Source organism: Sceloporus occidentalis, unplaced genomic scaffold, assembly GCF_023333645.1.
Source record: "Sceloporus occidentalis isolate IW3139 unplaced genomic scaffold, rSceOcc1.0.p SCAF_5, whole genome shotgun sequence".
Taxonomy (NCBI): domain Eukaryota; kingdom Metazoa; phylum Chordata; class Lepidosauria; order Squamata; family Phrynosomatidae; genus Sceloporus; species Sceloporus occidentalis.
In genome coordinates this window covers 45,321,926-45,345,640 of record NW_028316985.1, presented here as the reverse complement: position 1 = coordinate 45,345,640, position 23,715 = coordinate 45,321,926, and positions in this window count along the sequence as shown.

Sequence of the window (23,715 nt, the reverse complement as noted above, 5' to 3'; positions counted from 1 at the left end):
ATCTCGGATTGGCCTTTTTAGTCATCAATGCGCTTGTAGAAAGCGTGGGATGAGTCCTTCCTGAATCTTCGTTCATGAAGTAAAGCCAGAGATGGTGTCATCTGCATATCTTAGTTTGTTGATGTTCCTTCCTCTAATTTTCATGCCTCTCTCTTCTAAGTCTAATTCTGCTATTCATATGATGTTCTCAGCATACAAGTTAAATAGCTAGGATGATAGAATGCAATCTTGCCTGACACCCTTACCAATCGGAAACCGTTCTATTTCTTTGTATTCTGTCCTCACAGCAGCCTCTTCTCCTGAGTACATCAGGACTATCAAATGTTGTGGTACACCCATTTCTTAAGAGTGATCTATAGTTTCTCATGACCAAACAATCAAATGCTTTGCTGTAGTCTATAAAGCACAAGCTGATCTTATCAAATTCCTTTGTAGTTTCCATTATCAAGCATAAGCTTGCTATATGCTCCCTAGTATATCTGCCTTTCCTGAACCCTGCTTAGACATCTGGCAATTTTTGCTCTCTATATAGTAAGAGTAGGCTAATAATAATAATTGTAAGCCACTCTGAGAGCCTTAGGGCTGAAAGGCAGGGTATAAATACTGTAAATAAATAAAGATGTTGCCTACTCTTCCCAATTTTGCTCTGTCTTCAGTCACCATCAGCAGTGACTTGAAAGACCACCAGCTGAGCTGCCTCCTCAATGTTGACTTTTTTCTTGGGTTAATAAATAGTCCTTCATAAGAAATGGCTTCCCACCTATGTTCCAGATGAGTAGGATAGTTTTTTAAAGCAAGTGGACCAAATTCAAGAATCCAAATCAATCTCCACCCTCAGCCTTCACTGGAATAAAAAAACAATCCCCAAGGTTTCAAAGGAAGTGGGGGTAATTAAAATAAGTGCAGGTACAGCCTACACCATATTTTAATGCAATATAAAATATTGAACTAATATAAGGCATAAGGTCAGTCAAATTCATACTAACAATGTCTGTAGAGTGAAGTTTACTGAAAGTGGACATCTAACTGACCCAATCTATGCAGGAATAGGTGTAAGACAAGGCTGTGTTCTAGCCCCACATTTATTTAATTTATTTGTGGCAGATCTTCCAACTTTTATGTCAACGGTTGATACCCATCCTCCTATGATAGGAAATCGCCCACTTTTTGTGTTGCAATATGCCGATGACACTGTATTACTTTCGCTGACTCAAGTGGGCTTATCAAGAGCCCTGAATAGATTTAGTGAGTATTGTGTTAAGTTCCATCTACAGATAAATGTTACTAAATCAAAGGTTTTGGTATTTTCAAAAGGTTTCAATCCAAGGAAATGGAAGGTGAATAATCAAATTATAGAGCAGGTAAAAATGTATACATATTTGGGTGTTCTTTTCCATTATAATGGTCTTTGGGCAAAGCAGAGAGAAAAGGTTGTTCAATCTGGAAAAAGATCTCTGGCGACTCTACAATCCTTTTATTATAAGAAGGGAAACCAAAATTTCCTTGCAGCTATGAAAATTTACAAAACCAAAATACTATATAGTATATCTGTTTAGGTAACAGCTTTTAACAAGGAGGTTGAAAGTTTACAAACACAACTCTGTAGGAAATTGTTATCTATCCCACCATGTGTTCATCACCTAACATTATATGCTGAGCTTGGTCTGGATACACTCGAGACCACAGCTTGGTTGATGGCGTACAAATCATGGCTAAAAATCCACTATAGACCTAATAGATCTAGTCTAATTTGGTTTCTTTTATCTGATAATTATTATACTAATTGGTCAAAAATCTATGAAGATAAATTAAAATTAAAGGGCCTAAGTCTGGACTCTCTACTCCTCCTAACTGAGGAGGAGTGCTTCAAGACAATTAAGGATTGTTTATTGAGTTGGGACTATAAGATGACTTATTCCACTCCTCCCAGAGTGTGCTCCCCTTCTGTATTTGACATTCCCCCCTATTGTGGTGAGATGCCAAAGTACTTTCAATCATTGTCCCTTCAGGCTTCGAGGAAAGCTTTCCTCTTCGCAAGGTTGAATATTCACCCTTCCTGTGTCACCAGGGGTAGATATTTGAAGATTCCTTTTGCAAATCGAATATGTATATGTGAACTATCTCCAGATACTCTCCAACATATTATATTTCTTTGCCCGTTGTATCAAAAACCGAGAGAGAAATTGCTAAAGAAACTAATGGAAATGAACTACTGCTTAACCGATATAACTCTAGTACATTTATTGGAGGATTGTAATGTACAGATTACACGATTGATGGCCAATTTTCTAATGGAGGCAACAAAAATCTGGCACAAATTAAATAATGGTTAGAGTTTAGTGTTAGATGATTTTAAGGATGATAAATTTTTAAAGTACTCATGTAAACTATTTTAGTTTAATTTTGTATTGTATTGTTTGTTGTATATTGACTATTGAGATGCCTAATAAAGGTTGATGGATGGATGGATGGAACAAGTGCAGGTACAGCGTACACCATATTTTAATGCAATATAAAATATTGAACTAATGTAAGGCATAAGGTCAGTCAAGGCTTGAATGCCCTTCCCTCACTTATAACAGGAAGACATACTAATCAAAGGCGGGTTATAGACCACCATTTCGGACGTCCTCAGGATGTCCCATTTTAAAAAGGGGGCGTCTCTTCTAGACGCCCCTTTCCCTATCATGGACTCAGTCCGTGACAAATGGCGGCGGCCGTTCCACACAGCCGCTGCCATTTTTACATCCTGGATGCATAGCGTCCAGATGGGCCGCGGCGGTTATGACGTTGTGGGTGCACCATGGGCGCCTTGCGATGTCATAACGGCACCGCAGGAAGAAGCTCCATTTTGGAGCTTCTTTTTTGCTCCGCGAGGGAATCGCGCGGTTTGTATGCTGCGACTCCCTCGCGGAGCAAAGAACAGTGGCGGTCTGTAAAATGCCTAAGTTTAGAAGATTGCTGCCTTCAGCCTAAATAAATCTTGAGATCAGTACTTGCTCAATTAATTAATCATTGATTTTTCCCCTCCCCAATACAGTTCTGGCATTTCCAGTTTTTAAAATGATAAAGACAATTCAATTGAAAAATACACTACAAATCAACAACAATAAAGTGGTAAAACTCAAGGTTCATAAAACATTTAAAAGTTTGAAAAATGAATATGATTCTTTCCATTGCATACAAAGTAGAGAGATTCAGACAATTTTACATTAATGTGAAAGCAAGTGACTTGGATATATTCAGTTTCTTTTCTTAGTAATATGTGGCAGTGTACATATTTAATATGCTAATTTTTTCAAGTTGTTATTACCTTTGTATCTATTTACTTGATCTTTGTTATGACCCATGATCAAGACAATACACATTAATTCCTTTATTCTTTCAACTATTCTTCCCTCTGATTGCCTTCTCCATAATTTATAAAATCACCTTTATCCAAGAGATAAAGTCTTTGCTACCTTCAGAAATAAGAACAAAAGGGAAATTAAGCAAGAAGCAAGGATGTAGATCAGTCACAATATCAAGAGGTGATGTTCTCCAATGAGATTAGAAATCTTAGAAGAAATGCTGGCTGAGATTCTAAATCACAATCCAAATTTCATACCTATATAAACCTATAGTTGTATTGGAAAAATGCAGCAGAACCATGTTAGTGAATTGTAAAGATGTTCATCCAGGAACCAGCAAAAGTATTCTGTTATACATTAGTTGCTCCTGATGTGTATCTGGCACTTCTGGTGTGCATCAGGTATGTCTGAAGCACATTGGGCATGTATGATGTGCATTGGGAACTTCTTGTATGAACTGGACACTTCTGATATGCACTGTCATTTCTGATGCACATTGGGCACTCCTGTTGTGCTCCTTCTTAGCTTTTGTCTTGATATGCATCAGGACAATGGCGCATTATCACTCCACTGGCTACCATTGCACAATGGATGCCTGTACATTGTAACATGATGGCAGCCCCCAGGTGAATATAGATGCTGTAAAACTAGTCAATTATATTTTCCACACATTAAGTCCACTTACAAAGATGGAAGTCCCATGCTGAACTCCAGCTGCTGTCTTTAAACAGGGAACATTGAAGGAAATATAAGACATGGCCTAAATCCTATTGTTAGTCTCAAGCAAAGCCAATATATTGAATCAATGGTGTCTGGTGGCTTCCCATGTTAGTGGGATAGTGAATCTACTCTAGGTTTGTGTCTGAATTTTAAATGAACTATTCCAGGTGCCTAAGCATATCCCCAAAAATAGGCTCAGCATTTTGGATAGCAACTCTGAAGTTCAGACTGAAACCTGGAATGGATTCACTGACCATTAACACAGGAGCCACCACAGCATTCAATCCACCACAGCATTCTATCAACTGCTGAATGGTGAGTTATATAGATTTGACTGAGTCAGTGGATCTAGTCTAATGGCAACTAGCAATTAGATTTAGGCCCAGGGTTTTAGAGGGTATCATTTGTAACTTATTCTTCTTGATCAGGGCTTAGTTAAAAGAAAATAATGTATGATGTCAAATTTAAAACATGCTGATCAGAATGATTTGTGCAATTGATTTGTGCAAATATGTTTTCTTGTTATCTTATAAACCAGCCAGAGAACTTGTTAGTATGTAGACTGTTAATTATATAAATAAATAAGTCAATGGGAGAATTATTGTGTGCAAATAATTGATTATCTGGCCACATTTATTTTTTGAAGTGTATAAATATGAGGGCTTGCCAGAGAACTAGAGATTTTAAATGGTTATTTTCAGCAATAAAGGGAAATTGCTATTAGTTAGTTAGTTAGTTAGTTAGTGTCGGACTGAAATGATCAATGAAGAACCTTCAAGGAAATCTTTTGTTTTGCCTTCAGCACTTCCTAAACTGAGCAGACTAAGAAAAAGGATTAGAATAATGAGAGGATAAAAGGGGGCATTAGCATGATGCAGAAATGATTCCTTCCAAATGGAAAGTGTTATCGGTTTCCCCAAATACTTATTTAAAGGTTTGAGGGTTTTATTTTTATTTTCTGCAACCAGAGATATGGAAAGAGTGAGAGGGGAGGCGGAAAGAGAAATTAACTGTTTCTTCATCCCACTGTTTATTTTTATGGAGGTGAAGGCGTTCTCTTTTGCTTTCCCCTTCTGTTCATTTTCTGATTTGACAAGAAACTTCTGGTGATATTTGAATATACATCGGAACTCATCCAGGCAAGCAGCTTACTTACCATATTGATAGCCTTAGGCTCTTGCTGATTCCTTACTAACCAAGGCATAAAATTATGTTTAAAGCAGAGTGCAGCATTAAACAAATATTAGATGTAAAATCTAGGTCACTCTTCACACTGAAGGGCATATTAAAGAGATTCCTTCAATTTTTAAGCTAAAGACCATTTGTACCAGACAGCATCATGGTTTGAAATAGTTAATATGTTCCAGTGATGTAAAAAAAAAAAAAGGTGTGTGTGGTTAATTAATTCAAGATCAAGATATCTTTTTTTTTTTTTTTTGAGATTATTTTAACACAAGAGATATTTGAATTCATGAATCATTCTGATCCCTGGGTTGTTATTGTTCTAGCCTTATTATCTTCAAAACATTTAAATGTGGTGCAAACTAGTGAATATGCTCCTTGTTATCCAGGAATGCCTATTGTGTTTATTTCCTGTATTAAATGCTGAGATATGATTCACTGTTAAAAAGAAAATGGGGAAAAAAAGACACATGACCTATGAGCAGAGAAGAAAAAGGTGAAAGAACTGAAAACAGTGTAGAAAAGGACAACCCAACTGCTCAGGGAACTAGAACAATTGTCCTCTCAGAAAAGGTTATTATGCTTGAGGCTCAGAAAAAGAAGACAAAAGAGTGAAGGAACATGATAGTAATATATAAATTCCTGCATTTTGTGTAGTGGAAAATGAAATATTTTTTGTCCTCCTTCTTTCAAAATACTAGAGTTTGAGGTCATCCAGTGATGCTGAATGGTCAGAGATTTGGGACAGAGAAAATATGTCTTCAGGAAGCACAGACTTAACTATGGCCCTTGCTATCACACAACTGCCAGCTTGGACAGTTGTAAAAGGACAGTTGAGGGATAAGTAAAGATATCCATTATTACTACTTATGGTGGATATATATTCCTTCCAGCATCAGATACAATATGCCTCTATATACTGTAGCAAACATTCCAAGAGATAGACATTTTCATCTGTTTCTATCGGGACTGGATGAGGGCAAACGAACTGAAATTTAATCCCAACAATATAGAGGTGCTCCTGGTCAGTAGAAGGGGAGATGTGGGAATCTGTTGGATGGGGTTACACTCCCCCTGAAATCTCAGGCTCACAACTTGGGTGTTCTTCTAGATTCATCCCTGAGCCTGGATGCCCAGGTTTCAGCAGTGGCCAGAAGTGCAGTTGCACAGTTAAAACTAGTGTGCCAACTGCACTTGCTCCTTGAGATGTAAAATCTACCAATGGTGACATACCTTGATTACATCCTTTTTGGGCTACTGTAACAGACTCTATGTGAGCTGCCTTTGAAAACTGTTTGGAAAATGCAGTGAGTCCACAATGCTGACCAGGGATAATTATAAGGAGCATATTTTTGTAAAAATAACTTCACCAGTCTATTTCCAGGCACAATTAAAAGTGCTAGTTATGACCTATAAAGCCCTATGCAGCTTAGGTCCAGACTATATGAAAGATCATATCTCTGCATATGAACCCAACATAACTCTAAGATCTTCAACGAAAGGCATTTCACTGTCCCTCCATTCTCTCTTGATGAGGATAACAGAGAGACTTATCAGTGGTTGCTCCCACCCTTAGGAATGCCTTCCTGCGAGTAGCTAAGCTTACCCCCCTCCCTGCTGTTCTTTCTCCAGCAGGTGAAAACTTTTCTTTTCAAGCAAGTTTTTTAATATGTAACTGCACTCAAGGAAGCTTCTTATTGGGGTGTTTGCTTTTGTATGTTTCTAATGATTTTATATTTTTAGCTTTTATGTCATCCTTATCTATAAGCTTTGTACCTGTTCAATATCCTTCTCTCTATTTTTGTCTCCATTCTTTTCCTTTCTTTTTTATTTCTTCTTTCTCTATCACTCCTATTCCCCCTCCCCTTTTGTGTTATACCTCTTACTCGTTTCCCTCTCTGTTTTTCCTATTTACCCCTTCTTCTTCTCGTTCTAATTACTCTCTTTTATCATCCCCTTTTTCCATCTATCCTTGCTTCTGCTCTTATCTACCGGCACACATTGTCTTAGCCTTTCCTCTTCTTACATCTTTCCTCCTACTTTCTCCTTTCCTTTATGCCTTCAAGTTCATTCTAATTTTTCAAATGACATCATCTTTACACATAAATCTGCTATCTTAACAGGTATACTTTTCTCACCAAGGAAAGGCAGTAAGATTCAGTCAGATGTGTTAAATTCTATCATGTTGAGTAGTTGGTGGATAAATGGTCACCATATGGAAATGATGTACAAAAATTTAATTGTGTACAAATAACCTGACCAAATTCAGAATACTATGGCCTTTCTGAATCAGCCTAACTCTAGCACCAATTGGTCAGGTCTTCACTGAGAGAAATAATAAAGATGGTTGTTGTTTTTCAATCTTCAGTCTGTTTCTTCAAATCATTACTGAACTTATGGAGACTCTAAGGCAAACCTATCACGGGGTTTTCTGGGGCGAAGAGCTTGTGATTGACCCAAGGTCACCAGTGGGTTTCCATGACTGAATTGGGAATTGAACCCTGAGCTCCAGAGTCATAGTCGAATGCTCAAACCACTACACTACACTTACTCTCAACAAAGGGGGTGCAATGTTTATTTGTGTACAGAACAGAAAAGATACACTGCATTCTCAGCTGTGTCTGCAACATACAAAGCCTTCCTTTGGCACAGGCTATTGTAATGCAGGACCTTATCACATGGGGGAAATTGATGGTTTAAACAGCAATATCGCAATTAAGATTTTCACATACATCTCTATTAAACAGGCAATAAACAGCAACAAATCATTTTTGAGATTTCCCAATAAATAATTTGTTGCAGTTTATTGCCTGTTTAATAGCAATTTCCCAGTGAAGGATTTGTTGCTGTTTATTACCAGTTTAATAGTGACGTTGGGTGAAAAACTCAATTGCAATATTGCCTTTTGCATGGGAAAATTGCTGCTTAAACCCCCGATTTCTCCCGATTTTCCCCATGTGACAAGGTTCAGTTTTTGCTGAATTCTGGAGCTTTGATGTTCTGGTTCCCAAATTCAAGCTGATGCAGTTGAGAACCTTTAGTAATATATGCAGTTGGTAAATTACCCTCATAGGATGCCTTTTAGTAGCAAAGCATGCTAGATTTAACAAAATTATATATAAAAAAAGCCTTAAAATACAGCAAGTTAAAGCTACCTGAACCACAGTGAATTAAACACAATTAACAGAATGCAATGACCATTTTTAGGCAAAATATAAAGAGAGTGTTAAATGACCCTGTAATATTATATCTGTATTTTTAATTAACTCATGGGGGGGGGGGGAGAGAGATAATTTGAGAGACACTTTTTTCAATGCCTTTGCTGCACTGCCCCACAGAATGTTGTTTAAAAGGCAATGCTTTAATGGGCCAATTAAAATTAAACTAGATGCCTTAGGCCTTCCACAGTGTCTCTCCAAGAAATCAAATGCCAGCTATGAATTTCTATTTCAGAGATCTTCATGTGGAATTGCAGTTTGATGATTTCATGCCCTACACTCTGACAACACCATCCTACATGTGTTTACTCTGGGTTCCAACTGATTTAAGTAGTACTTACTTCTTGGTATGTTTAAGATCCCAATGGAAGTGAATGAAAATTGAGAATTCATCATGCAAACTTGAAACAACTGAATTAGTACACAAGGCTTGAACTGAGTTGCAAGGGTTTCTGGAAAAATACGTAATACAATGGGCCCTTAGTACCCATGGGGAATCCATTCCGGATTTCCATGTGGATACCAAAATCCACAGATGCTCAAATCCCAACATTTGGGTCACACAGTATACAACATTTGGGTCATACAGTATACCGAAAACCCACACATACAGACCGATACCTGCACAAGAACTCCAACCATCACCCAGGACAAAAAAGAAGCACAATCAAAACACTGGTAGACCGAGCAAAACATATCTACGAACCCCACTTCTTGGAAGATGAACTGAAGCACCTGGACCAGGCTCTACAGGCTAATGGATATTCCAGCTCAGACATCAGAAGGGTTGCCAGGCCCAGGAAAACCCAGAGGAATGAAGACAAGCAGCCACCCAAAGAGAAGGTATTTTTACCATACATCAAAGGAGCCACAGACAGAATAGGCAAAGTGGTGAGGAAGCACAATCTACAAATGGTTTACAAATCAATGAAGCAAATCCAGCAAATGCTGCGCTCAGCCAAGGACCAGAGAGACCCTCTCACAGCCACAGGAATTTACCGCATACCATGCACCTGCGGACAAGTCTACATAGGGACCACCAAACACGGCGTGCAAACAAGAATCAAAGAACACAAGAGACACTGCAGACTGGGCCATCCAGAAAAATCAGCAGTAGCAGAACATCTCACAGACCATCCTGGGCATAAAATACTGTATGAAAACACTGCAATTCTGGACCATGCCAACCACTACCATGTCAGGATGCACAGGGAAGCCATTTAAATCCAAAAACACCTGGACAATTTCAACAGAAAAGAGGAAACCCTTAAAGTAAACAAGGTTTGGCTATCAGGCCTGAAAGATAGCAAGATAAAGACTCAACAAATGCAAATGAGAAATCTCCCAGCAGATAATGAGCACTATCAAGCAGACACGAATCCTCTTTTGCAGACCCTCCCACCTTGAGGCCTGCCATTAGCAACAAAACAATATACATGCAAATTACTCCTGCCTTTCCAGGTCACACAATATATATACTCAAGTCCTTTCCAGGCAAACATTCTCTGAAGATGCCAGCCACAGATGCTGGCGAAACATCAGGAAGAAACTCTTCTAGAACATGGCTACATAGCCCGAAAAACCCACAAAAAACTATGGATGCCAGTCATGAAAGCCTTTGACTTCACAAACTTTATAAAACATTATTAAGTTGGGATACTGAACAAAAAGTAATCAAAGGAACGATGATCAAATGGGCAAAGGATCTTGGCCATTCTATCAATCTCAACCAATGGAAAAAGGCTTGGAAACAAAACATAAAGTTTACCGCAGCCAAAAACATAAAAGAAAACTGGTTTAAGAGGTATTTCAGATGGCATTTGATGCCAGCAAAATTAGCTAAAATATATAAGAACACAAAAAACCTCTGTTGGAAGTGTGGCAAGGCCATATGATCATACTTCCACTGTTGGTGGACTTGTGGGAAAGCAAAAGGATTTTGGAAAACCATTACTATTGAAATAAACAAAATTTTAGAAATTGATATGAAGGTAACCCCATAAGCAATGTTATTAGGGATGTTTGAGGAGCAATTGGATAAGAAATTTGGAAAAAATTCTAATGTATATGGTTTCTGTTGCCAGGATCCTTTATGTAAAGAAATGGAGAATGAAAGGGATACCTAATTTAGAGGACTGGACTGCCTATTTATATGAGATGATGCAAATGACAGACTTTCCTGTATGATAAAAGGAGACTCTTGGCAGACAGTATCTAAAGACTGGGACAAAGTGTTAGATTATATGAAGGGGAAATGGGGGGGGGGGGATGCAGTAATTTTGTATCATAAATTTGATGCTCGGATATTATGTTAAAAACTAGTTTATGTCGCCATAATTTTGGAGGTAACTCAGAAATAATATAGCTTCAAAGATAAGAATGCTTCTTTCTTTCCTTTCATTATAGAAAAGGGAATTAGATCATCTCTTTGTTAGAATATAATGTGATTTTTGTATTCAATTTTGATTTTGGAAATATATGATTATCTTTAAGGTTCAAATCATATAAGATTAAATTATCTTAATGAAAGATATTTTAAATGAAGGAGAGTACTATGCTTCATAAATCAATGGTGGTGGAAGTTCTAGTATGTGAGTGGGGGGGAGGTTGATAAATTGAATATGAGCCAAAAAGAGTAGGTCCAAAGAAGAGATTGGAGAGAGAATGTGGAGGTAAAAGGTTAAGAAAGTGAATAAGGTATGAGTAGGTGTGATTGGAGAGTGAAAGACAAGTGTAGAAAGAAGATAATGAAAAAAGACAAGAGAATAAGAAAAGAGAGAAAAGGAAATCAGAGTGGTAGATGTAAGACTTGAGCGATGAAGAAAGTTTAAGGGAAGGTTGGTTTATATTCTTGGAAGGTTATAGGAGCAGGTAGCTCATTTAAAAGAGGGTTTAGAAAGAGATGGGAAATAGCTCTGGTTCAAGGAAAGACCTTCTCTGATGTAATTTTGTAGATTGTTTGCACGGCAATGTTTAAGAATGTGTTTTAAACTTAATAAAAAATTATGTAAAAAAATAATCATTCTTAGAAGTGTTAATGTCATGGGTTTCCATGGACAGGAAACACAAGGCCCCACAGATGTGATTAGAATACAGCTCTATTTGGCAATGATGGCTAGGGCTGATAGGAGTTACATTTGGATTTAGCTGTTTATATTTAGAGAAGACCAACCTATATACCTCTACATTTTATTTTATTTGGAAGAATAATGAAATTATGCTGGCTTGTTCTAGGCTCATGTAAATATTGTTGTTGTTGTTATTGTTATTACAATCAACAAATCAGACATACAGATAAATATTAGACATACAGATAAAACAAATCAAATAGAATTATCATCAGATTATAAAAAGTAAATATTACTAACTGGAAACCAAAATATTACTAATAATAATAATAATAATTCAGTTATTATTGTCTGAGAGGTAAGCAACAAATTAAAATATACCCTGACTATCAGAACAAAGATACTTGAGTTATGTGTCCTTGCCAACTCTCTTGGGACATTTATACTTCTTCTTTGCTTTCCTATGGAATGATAATTGCCAGTCAGAAGATATACTGATTCTACTGTTTTTTTACAATGAGGTAAGCAACTGTTGGGGGTTAGGGGAATTCATTGGTCTTAGTCAGCTTTCCCAATTCTCCCTTCCCCTTCAAATTTTGGCAGTTTCTGGACTATTCAGAAATACCAGTAAGACTATGCAGGGATTCTATCAGAGGTTAGAATATATAGGTCTAATGACTTATTAGGTTATTAATTTAATTATTTTTTCTAGTGATTTCACTTAACTTTCTAAATCCTGCAATTGACACTGCATTTAAAAATAGGCTTTAGTTAATTAGGTAATTCTGTTGAATTTTACATAGATGCCTCTGCCTCTGGCACATTCAGTGAAGCACAAAGTTCTGCTACCTGAAGGGAAGAATTAGTAGAATTGGAAGGAATGTATCATATAGTTTGGTTATTATGCAGGGTGGACTGTGCTATTTTATTGTGAAGAAGAAAGAAAGAAGGAAATGGGTAGAGAGAGAACTTTCTGGAGCCCTGGTAGATAGTTGTGTTTACGGAAAAGAGGAACAGCTATGTTTGGGAGAGAAGAAAATGGAAAAGAACAAAAAAGGGAGTTTGGGAATTAAATGCTTAGTTGATGTCCAATGCCCTCAAACAGCCAGAGCCCTTTCAAAATGCCTCCTCACTGAATCTATATGGAATTAAAGTGTTTGGAAAACTCTTTCAAACTCTTTCAAAAGGGTCCCTTTTGCTCCTTTAAATTGTCTTCCCTTGGCCTGGATTCCACATCCCCCATGGACTACAAAGCCCATCATAGGACTGTTGATTGATAATGGTGTGGGACCAGCATATTTCACAATTGTTGAGGAAGGCTGTCCCAAAACATAGGCCCTATACAGACAGGCCAAAATAAAGCTGCTTCAGGTCACTTTGTAGGTATGGTGTTTCAATGATGCATGCGTCCTAAGAGTCTGGAAGCTGCATCAAAGCTGCACTTCAGTCCTTAGGACTGGAGCGTGGCTTTGGTGCAGCTTCTGGACTCTTAGGACGCATGTATCATTTAAACAGCATATTTGCAAAGTGACTTGAAGCAGCTTTATTTTGGCCTGTCTGTATCAGGCCATAGGATCTTATCTTAAAACTTTTTCAGTTCAGTTTGTCATTCATTTACATCTCTCTTTTCTTTCCAGCCTCCACCAACAGGAACCTCTTTCCCACTCTTCAAGGTTAAAGGTTATTAAGACCTCATTTATTTCAGATAGATGGTACACATTCACTGCACGTAAGTGGATAGTTACAAAGATCAGACAGTGAATTGAGAATGAAGAATTCTTAATCTGAAATTCTTGAAACCCCCTGAGTGCAAACAGACTATTTTTCTGCACAACTGAATCACTGCATCCTTCCTGCCCATCCATTGCCTGTCAAGATGCATGTTTTACAAAGATAAGCAGAAGAGCATGGGGTTTGCATGCAAGAACTAGGGATCCCCAATACAAATGCTGCCATTTGTAGCTTTAATGATCAGATATTGAATAAGTCCATTCTTCTTAACATCCATCTTATCATAATTGTATAATTGAAAGAGGCAAGGAGGAGGAGGTAAAAAACAGAATGATAGGTGTGAGGGAGGGAAAATGAAGGATAAACCAAGAGAAAAATAAATGGGGTGTGAGTTGAGGAAACTTTTTCACTTAACTATGTAAGAGCCTAGCACTGTGTAATACACAAAAAAAAATTGCAAATGAGTTCTTTGCAGATTACACCACATAATGTTATTTAATATTTGCATATTATAACAATATATAATAATGGAAACCCACCTATGACATACTGAATTACTGAAGAGTCACAGTTCACCTACCCCTGAAAATTTTGTAGGAACACGATTACCACATACATTGATGGCCTTTGGCTAACCTATAAAATCTGTTTGATTACAACATATGGTGAAGAACATCAAATTCATATTATGCAGGGTTCTCTGGACATTTATTTAGTCTGCATTTCAGAATCACGTGATCAGGTCACTTGCTTTAGTTTAACTGATAATACATGACAGCCTACTCTGTTGGAGTCACAACATATTCACAATTACTTTGTGAAAAAAATGGGAAAAGTCAATAATGATGCTGTGAGCAGCTTTGTGGCAGACAGGCTGATGTTTTAAATGACAACGCCCAACTTTGTTCTGTTAACAGATATTTTTTAAAATTAACTTTTTTAGTGGTAAGAAAATTTCAATTTGTAACACTTCAACTGATTGTCAAGAAAAATCCTCCATCACCTTGTGTGTTGCATATAATTAATGGAATTCACCTTGAAATGAAAATGATTCCTTGCTTTAGATCTAGGGCTTCCCTTCGATTAGATTAAAAAAAAAACCAGCCTTTTTATCATTATGTTTCAAATATTCAGTAATATTAAGAAGAGTTCTTACATTATTCCTTAATTATCATTTTGGCAAACAAACAAACCTCTGATCCTCACAGATATTCTGAAAAATATGTTTTTTTCAATCTGCTTGCCAAGATGGTAATAAATATCTTATATTATTTAGTTGTGAGATAGGTATATACCGTATATACTTGTGTATAAGTCGACCTCATGTATAAGTCAAGGGCAGGTTTTGGGGGCAAAATCATGGATGATGATGATGATGATGATGATGATGATGATGATGATGATGATTACAGTTTATTTCTATAGCGCTGTAAATGTACACAGCACTGTACATACAAATGATCAAATCAATAAAAATAAAACCTGCCAATGGTGTGCAATCTCCAAAATACATATAAAACAATAGATAATAATATAAATAGAATTGGTTAAAATAAGCAGACAACAATTAAAAACAACAACTATCCAATCAAAAATCAGATAGATAATCACACAGTGCCTGGGAATGCTTCCCTGAACAGGATAATCTTCAACTCAGATTTAAAAGTGGTCAAAGAAGTGATGACCCATGTTCGTGGGGGAAGAAGGTTCTAGGAGTGAGGGGCAGCAAGTGAGAAGGGACGAATCCGAGATGGGGCAGTGGAGATCCTAGGCTGGGACAGCAGACCTTGACTACCAGAATGGAGGGTACAAGTGGGACTTTACCGAGAAAGAAGTTCAGATAAAGAGGGGCCAGCCCATGCAGGGCTTTAAAGGTCAACAACAGAAGCTTATACTGAATATGGAAGGGAAAGGGGAGCCAGTGAAGGGATGATAATAAAGGAGAAACAAGGTCAAAGTGGCAAGTGGATGTAATGATATGTGCCACTGAATGTTGAATGGAAATTAAAGGACGAACATGAGAGAGAGGAAGCCCTGCAGAATGAGGTTGCAGTAATCTAGTTGGGAGAGCACGAGAGTGTGGACCAGAGTCTTGGCAGTGGGGGTTGAGAGAAATGGACAGGTTTTGGCAATGTTGTAAAGAAAGAAACTACAGGCTTTGGCTGTGGCCTGGCTGTGGGGGATAAAAAACAGAGAGGAATCAAAAGTAAAACCAAGACTGTGGACTTCCTGGACCAGTTGAATAGAGATGTTGTCAATAGAAACAGAAAAGGAGTAATGAAGGAAGGACTTAGGTGGAAAGACAAGAAGCTCTGTTTTGGACATGTTGAGCTTCAGATGCTGATGACGAATCAACTGAGAGACAACTGTAAGACAAGATGAAACTTAGAGTTCAAGACTTGGAGAAAGGTCAGGGGTGGAAAGATACAGCTGAGTGTCATCAGCGTACAGATGATAGGAAAAACCAAAAGAGCTAATAAGTTTTCCTAGGGACAATGTGTAAAGAGAGAACAGTAGGGGACCCAAAACAGAGCCCTGAGGAACTCCAACAGATAGAGGAACAGAGGACAAAGTCTGACCACCCATGACCACTGCAAAAGATCTATCTGACAAATAAGATCTAAACCAATCAAGAACAGAGTTTGAAAACTTGAGGTCAGAAAGTATATCAACTAAAAGACAGTGATGGTGTCAAAGGCCGCAGACAAATCAAGGAGAATAAGAACAGAGTAAAGGCCATTCTCCTTGGCCCGTAAAAGATCGTTTGAGATCTGTGTGCAGGCCGTCTCTGTAGAATGCTGCAGGCAGAAATCAGACTGAAAGGGATCTAGAATAGAGTTGGCTTTGAGAAACTCAAGACAGAGAGAATAAGCGACCTGTTCCAAAACCTTAGAAAGAAAAAGAAGAAGAGAAATTGATGATAGCTGGATAGAGAAGAGGGGTCAAGAGAAGATTTTCTTTCAGAATTGGGGAAATGAGAGCCTGTTTAAAGTCCGAAGGAAAGGAGCCCGTAGAAAGAGAGAGATTAAAGATAAAGAGAAGGGAGAGGAGGGGAGGAAAGAAGGGGCTATAGAGATTAGAAGGCGAGAGGGAATTGGATCAAGATAACAGGTTGCAAGTTTGGAAGATTTCAGCAATATAGAGAGATCGTCCAAAGAAACAGGAGGAAACACAGAGAATTTTTAAGTTGAAGGTACCAGAAGATTAGTAATAGAAGACAAGTCAGAAAGAACTATCTCAGATTGGATAGTAGTGATCTTAGTAATGAAGTAGTTGGCAAAGTTGGTAGGGGAAAATAATGAAGAGATGGGGGAGAAGGTTTTAGCAAGGAGTTGAAGCAGGAGAACAAATGCTGCAGGCACCTCTAATTGGCACAGATCAATGATTTATAGTAATTCTGTTTTGCCATAGACAGGACGTGTGAGAAGGATAAAATGAATAAAATCAGCCCACTCCTGGCACTTTTTCCAAAGATGTTCGGCCGCTAGAGAGCAGGACCGGAGGAACCTAACAATGGGAGTAAGCCAGGGCTGAGGTCTATTTGTAAGAGGAAGCACAGAAACAGGGGCAAAGCTGACAAGAATTGAAGAAAGAGTAGAGTTGAATAAAGACATCGCTGAGTCAGCAGAGTCCCCAAGAGATAGAGAAGAGAGAGAGGATTTTGATATGACCATAGATAAGTCGAGGGTCACACTCAGGGGCATGTAACAAAGAATCTAAATGGAGGGGGGGAACACCACTTCACTCCCTCCTTCTCCTTCTCTGGATCTCTCCCAAGGATCACAGTCTGGCCATGCAAAATTTGGTACAAACCTCCAATTTCCCTCCCTTCCCCACAACCTTCCTCAAGGCTGCTGGCTTGCAAAAAAAGGGTACACAAACATCCAATTTCCCTCCTTTCCCCACAACTTTCCACAAGGCTGATGGCTCACAAAAAGGGGAGCACAGACCTCCGATTTCCTTCCTCTCTCTACTCTGTCCCTTCACAGCTTTCCCAAGGCTCACAGAGAAGTATTACTGTATTGATCCATATATACGTGTACCTAGGATTTTGGAGCCCATTTGGGGGCTTAAATTTTTCTACCTATGAGTATATACAGTAATGTTTTGTTAATGTCGCATCCGTATTTTCTTTATGAATCACTGTCATGTAGGCATTTCTCCAAGAACCTGATATCTGCCCCTTTTCTAACAATTCCTCACACACAGTTTTTAATTGCTGAAATAGCTCATCTTCAAATTTCATCTGGGCCAGATGCCCTGTCTCTAGGAGGAACTCTTGGTTGTTGTTCTTTCCTAACTTATTTACTATTATATTCCTGTCAATGACCTCCAGTTCTATGAGATGCAACTATCCAAAGGTTCTCCTTCCCTTAAATGACCTCATTCATTTTTATCAACTATGTTTGTATGAGCTTTCCTCAGCAGTAATATGTTATCAGGGATGTTTCTGAAATGATCCACAGTCAATTTCTCCATTGTCCCTGGAGTTCTGAAGGACTGATCTTTTTACTCAGGTGGCGATATTGAGAGCACAGCCATATAGATGTACACTGAGAAATAAGTCCCATTGAATTTTACTAGGCTTACTCTCAGGTAACTTAGAGAGAATTTTAGCACCTTTGAGACTAAGGCCTTGTTCAGACTGGTCTGCATCCAGATGACAACACCCTGACTCCTCCCCTAGGGTGTCATGATGCCACGCCCCACTCCACATGGCATGTGGCATCATGGTGCTCCTCCGGCACTATTTCCATATGACATAGTGATGAAGGAGTGCCATATAACCGTGGCAACACAGTTATGGTGCTCTTTCCAGAGCACAAAAAGGAGCCATTTTTGTGGTTCCTTTTCACATCCTGGAAAGGCCAGATCAGGGCCGCAGTGTGAGGTTGCCACAGCCCTGATTTGGCTGAAGAAGGAGCGGCTGGTGGCCGCCCCTTTGGGGCTGTTTGTACAGTCCCTAACTGAAAGAAAGAAGTTGGCAGCATGAGCTTTCATAGATTACAGTCTACTTCCTAAGATCCATTTAATGGAGTAGAAACCAGGGATAATGTCACATACCAATGGCATATATATATATATATATATATATATATATGTCTGTCCTTGGATGCAGGTGGGAATTATTGCATGTAATTCGCCACAGATTCCACCAGCTGAGTGCAGCCCGGCTGCATCCCAGCTCCCAGGCACACCTCAGTTGCTGCTTTTCAAAGCTGGGAGCTTTCCAACTTTCAAAAGTGACCGCCAAAGCACACCTGGGATCCAGGCTGCACTCGGCCAGCAGAATCCGTGGGAAATTATGTGCAATAATTTCTACCTGTATCCCGCATCCCGGTTGCATCCCGTTAGGATGCAGTCTGGTTAAATGTGCATGTGATAAGATCCTTAGATTAGTTGGTGTATTATTATTGTGTATTTGATTATACACAAGTTTTAGTAAATAAAGCTACTTTTATATATTTTACAAAGAAACTAAGGCCCAGTACAGACAGGCAGAAAGCGCTGTTGTCAGGCCAAAATTAGGGTCGGGAGCATGCAGGAACTGCATGCTGCTGAACCCTAGCATGTGGTGGCGGCACCATCATGGCAGCCTCCTGTCCACACAGGGGCCACCATGATGATGCAAGTGCCATGCAGTGTCCAGATGCTGCTGGTGGGAAGTGGCATCATGGCAGCGTCCTTTTCTGTTTGCGGCACTGCAAAAAAGAAGCCGCTCTAGGCCGCACGCTGCAGCACCAACTTGGGGCAAAGATGGGCTGTGCAGAGCTGCCCATCTGTCGAGCCCCTAAATTTACTTCTTTTTATGCTAGACTGGGGTGGGTGGGTGTTATGGGACTTGTTCTTATTCAGCTTCTTGATTACTCTGCTTGAGAGATTCCATATTATCTCTTAAATTTCCCAACATCCTGTTGGCCATTAGGATGAGCTTTTCCATCAGTTGTGTCCCTTTACCTGCCCAAGAACCTTAGCATGAATTTCTGATTTACATGGGGTCTGACTCTTTATTTTTATTTTGTTTTTGGCATTTTATGACATCAGTCTTGCCTTTAGAAAGGGGGACAATGCATTTGAAGTTCCTTTTTTATTTTTATTTTCAGTGTCTCGTTAATATGGGTCTTTTGTAATTGTTTTAAGATCTCAGTGGTTGATCCTAGGCTAGGGTATGGAACTACTTAGGAACAGATGCTAAGCTGGCCAACTCTCTGCTTTCTTTCCATCAGCAGGCAAGAATTTTTTTATCTTCAAGGAGGGTCTTTGCAGTTGGCAGCTTGGGGAAAGAGGCTTTTACCAGATTGCTGCTGTACATTTGTTATTGACATGTTTTAGTTGCTTTTTAATCCGATAGTGTTTTTATATTATAATTTGTTAAGTATTTTAACACTATATTTTAAAGGATTTTTTGTTTTGATTTTGTTTTTAGTTATTCTCTGTACCTGTTTTGAGTTGCCTTGAGTCCCAATTCTGAGGGAAAGGTGGGCTAAATGAACGTTATATCTTATTATATTGCTCATGTTTCTCTTTCTCCTATGGTTATATTCTACTGTAATTTATTTTACTATTAAAATTTGAGAACCATGCAGTTATGGAAGTCAATGGCAACATGTTATAAAAGTAAAGTAAAATATAGCCAACTATGGGACATGGTGCTAGTCTGTAACCCCGCTTTGATCCACCGGGAGAGGCGGGGAAACATAAATTAAATTATTATTATTATTATTATTATTATTATTATTATTATTATTACAAGAGTTGAAGATATGAAGGTAACAAAAGGAATGAGTTATTGAAAAAAAATTGTGTTGCTTAGGAAAGCGAAGTTTCAAGATGGGACACAACTTTGCTGACTGTTATAGGAAATATGAGGTTAAATCCAGACATTAGTCCCAACTACAGTAGACCCATAAGTGTTTGCTTAATAAGTCCCATTCATTTGATGGGTCTGCTTTACTTGAGACTACCAACTGAATTTAGTGCATAATTGTTTGATATTTAAGAATGAGTTTGACAGGAGAAACCAGTAATACTATAAAAGTTCACAGTGTATCAATAAAAAGATGCATTCACAGTGGAATCATTTCTAATTTTAGAAGAGATTAATTATTGATACTGTATTGGAGGCTAAAAGCATCATATGTCTTTTGCTATGTATCCTTTTTGAGACATGGGGGGGGAGTGAAAATTAAGAATAGAGTGAACTCCTGGAACAGTGATTTGCTTGTTAATACTGCCAATAATAATGAGAACAATTACAGTTATTTATTGGTAATTTTGTAAAGTTGTTTCTCATTCCAGGTTTTAGGAAGCTTGCTTCATTTTCTCTCTAATTATTAGGAAATTCATGCGATTGTTATATTTATTACTTCAGATCTTTATTTCTTCTTTCTTGCAAGAATGCTTTCTTACTGTGTTTTATGTCTTCATGCCTTAATCTTATTTAGTTAATTTCTGTTGAAAACAGCTTGAGGCAAGAGATCTAAGACAATAATCATTCACACACACACACACACACACACACACACACACATCCTGATTTTAGGAGTTAATGAGAATCTTCATAATTATCCAACCCAATCAAATGCAAGGCTCAAGAATGCTTCTGCTAATAAAACTGTCCATGGATTTATGAGTTAATATTCTTCAAGCACTCACAGGATAAGTAGGATATGAGATAATTGAAGACTTAAACTGGAAGACGCTGTTCTCCCCCACACCTTCAGTGTTACTACCTTGACTACTGACTTCATTATCTTCATGAGGTTCACATGTTTATCCCCAGTGCTCCATTCTTTGCATCACCAAGTCAAGAGGATTATGGACAAGTACCTCACATGGAAAGGTGTCCTGTGGCTTACCCATGGTTGCTGATTATTGTGTCTTCACATTGGCATTTATGTATTGATGATCTGACTCAGTATAAATGAGTCATGCAGAAAGAATTATCTTCTCATTTTCCTAGTGTCACATAGGAATGGCAGTGCTCAGGTTTTTCCAGAGATAACACTAAGAGTATGAATATATGGATTTGCCATGAAAGTTAGCAATGAAATCATATCACAGTGGGAATCTAATGGCTGAAATTTCCACTCTTTCCACTCTTTTTTTACCTTTGTAATGGTACCGGGACTGAGAATATATTGCTCTTCAGATGTTGTTGGGCTGTAATTCCAGTCAGACCCAATCATCACAGCATGAGAAGACAATGGTGAAAGCTGTAATATGACAACAATTGGACAATTACATGACTGTCATCCTTGATGTAAGAGAATCAAGGATGATGTTTTAGGATGATTGTTTAGAGTATGCATAAGCATGTGTGGTGTGATGCATGTATAGTGTGTAGACATGATAATTTATGTTTTGGAGCCTGTACATTTCAACAATCTAGAGTACTTCATTGGCTCCCTGTAGGGCACAGATTCAGATGTTTCCCTCCCTTGTATTGACATTGACAAGAGATGGACTGGGCTTTCTTCTATGCTTCACCCACTGCCATCCCCTTTTCCTGCAAAATGTTTATGTACAAGCTCATTTGCTTTCATGAGCTAATGTTATGAATTCAGTGTTCAGAACTATATGTCAGCAGGAATGGAGGTTTAGCAGCCCGAATGAGGCATGTGTATTTGAACCTGAAGGTGACAGGAGAATAATTTGAAATGACTTAATCTAGCTTCTATATTATAAAGTAGGAATGTAATATAAAGCACTACGGTAAAAATGGCTAACCAGCTGAGCCTGGTATTTTAAAGTAATAGAGGGTATGCACCAGAGCGACAAGAGTCTAAGTCAGGTTAATGGTGATGGCAGGAAATAGAGTGTAATTGAGGTATGAATGATTGGCCAATGTGAATAAGAACGTGATTTGGAGGAATAAAAAGATGCATCTCCACAGTCATTTTTATCAAGCTAATAGCAGCTGCCCCCAAACTGTCTCAGATAGGGCAGTGTACTCAGTGATAAAGACTGGACTCTTAGGCACCCTCTTCCCCAACTAATAAATACATCCCTTGAACTTTATCATCATGGCCCAGTAAGAAAGATTTACTACACATTTCTTCTCCAAAACTGCCAGAATCCTTATGTTTCCCATTTTCAGTGCAGTAATTTCACTTTCTGCTCTGCTTGGTTGTTGTTATTGTTAGCTGCCTTCAAGTTGACTTCAACTCATGGCAATCCTATGTATAAGATATCTCCAAGTACCTACATCCTCCAGTGCTGTGCTTAGGTCCTGCAGATTCAGACCAGTGACCTCCCTCATTGAGTCTAGTCATCTGGCAGGCAGTCTTCCTCTCTTTATACTATCCTCTACCTTTCATAGCATTACTGAAGATTTTCAGACCAGCCCTTACCATGGGGTAAGTGCTGGTAAAACACTGCTAAAACGTTTAGGAAGTGCATGTGTGTGAAAGCCTGCCACACTTCGTAAATGTCAGGGAATCGTTAGGACATTCCATAGTTGGGGTGCCACAGCTGAGAAGGTCCTGTCCCATGTCCGAGCACAGTGCACTGACCTCAGAGGTGGGACACAGAGGAAGGCACCACCAGCAGATCTTAATCCTCAGGCAAGTACACGTGGGGTGAGGTGCTCCCTCAAGTACTGAGGTCCCAAGCCATTTAGGGTTTTAAATGTTATCAGAAGCACCTTGAATTCAGATCAGAAATGTATTGGCTGCCAGTGCAGTTCTTTTAAGAATGGCATTGCATGCTGAAGTCGAAGGCTTTCATGGCCGGCATCCATAGTTTTTTGTGGTTTTTTTAGGCTATGTGGCCATGTTCTAGCAGAGTGCTAGAAGTTCTACTAGAACATGGCCACATAGCCAAAAAAACTAACAAAAAAGCATTGCATGCTGTCTATATGATATTTGTGTCAGCAGTCAAGCTGTGGTGTTGCTGCAGCTTCCAAGCCTTCTTCAAGGACAGCCCCAGGTGGAGTACATTCCAGTAATCTAATCGGGAGGTTAACAAAGCATGGACTACTGTGGCTAGGTTATTTCAGTCCAGGAAAGCCGTAGTTGGCAGACCAGTCAAAAATAATAGTGGGCAGTTTAATCTTTTACCATTTGAATCAAACATTTGGAGTACTATTTAATTTTGGCCCTTAGAAGCTTCAGTTTATTGTACATTTTCCAAATCTCTGCAGTCACATCTAGTGCAGGTGAACAGTTCCTCAAGCACTGACCTGTTCAATATTGATGGACATGGGAGGTGCAAGAAAAGGCCTCCATTGTTCTTTTCTGCCTGTCCTTGACCCATTGGCAGCAGCAACAACAACAAAACAACATAAGCATGCACATACATGCATTGCATCTATTCAAGGTACTAGATGTTACATGGAAAGGAGAAAAGATAGTGTTTCTACTATGAGTGAAAACTGTATAGAAAGCTAATGTCCAGTCCTGGTAGGGAGATCAAGTAAAAAAACTTCTAGTGATCATATAAAAG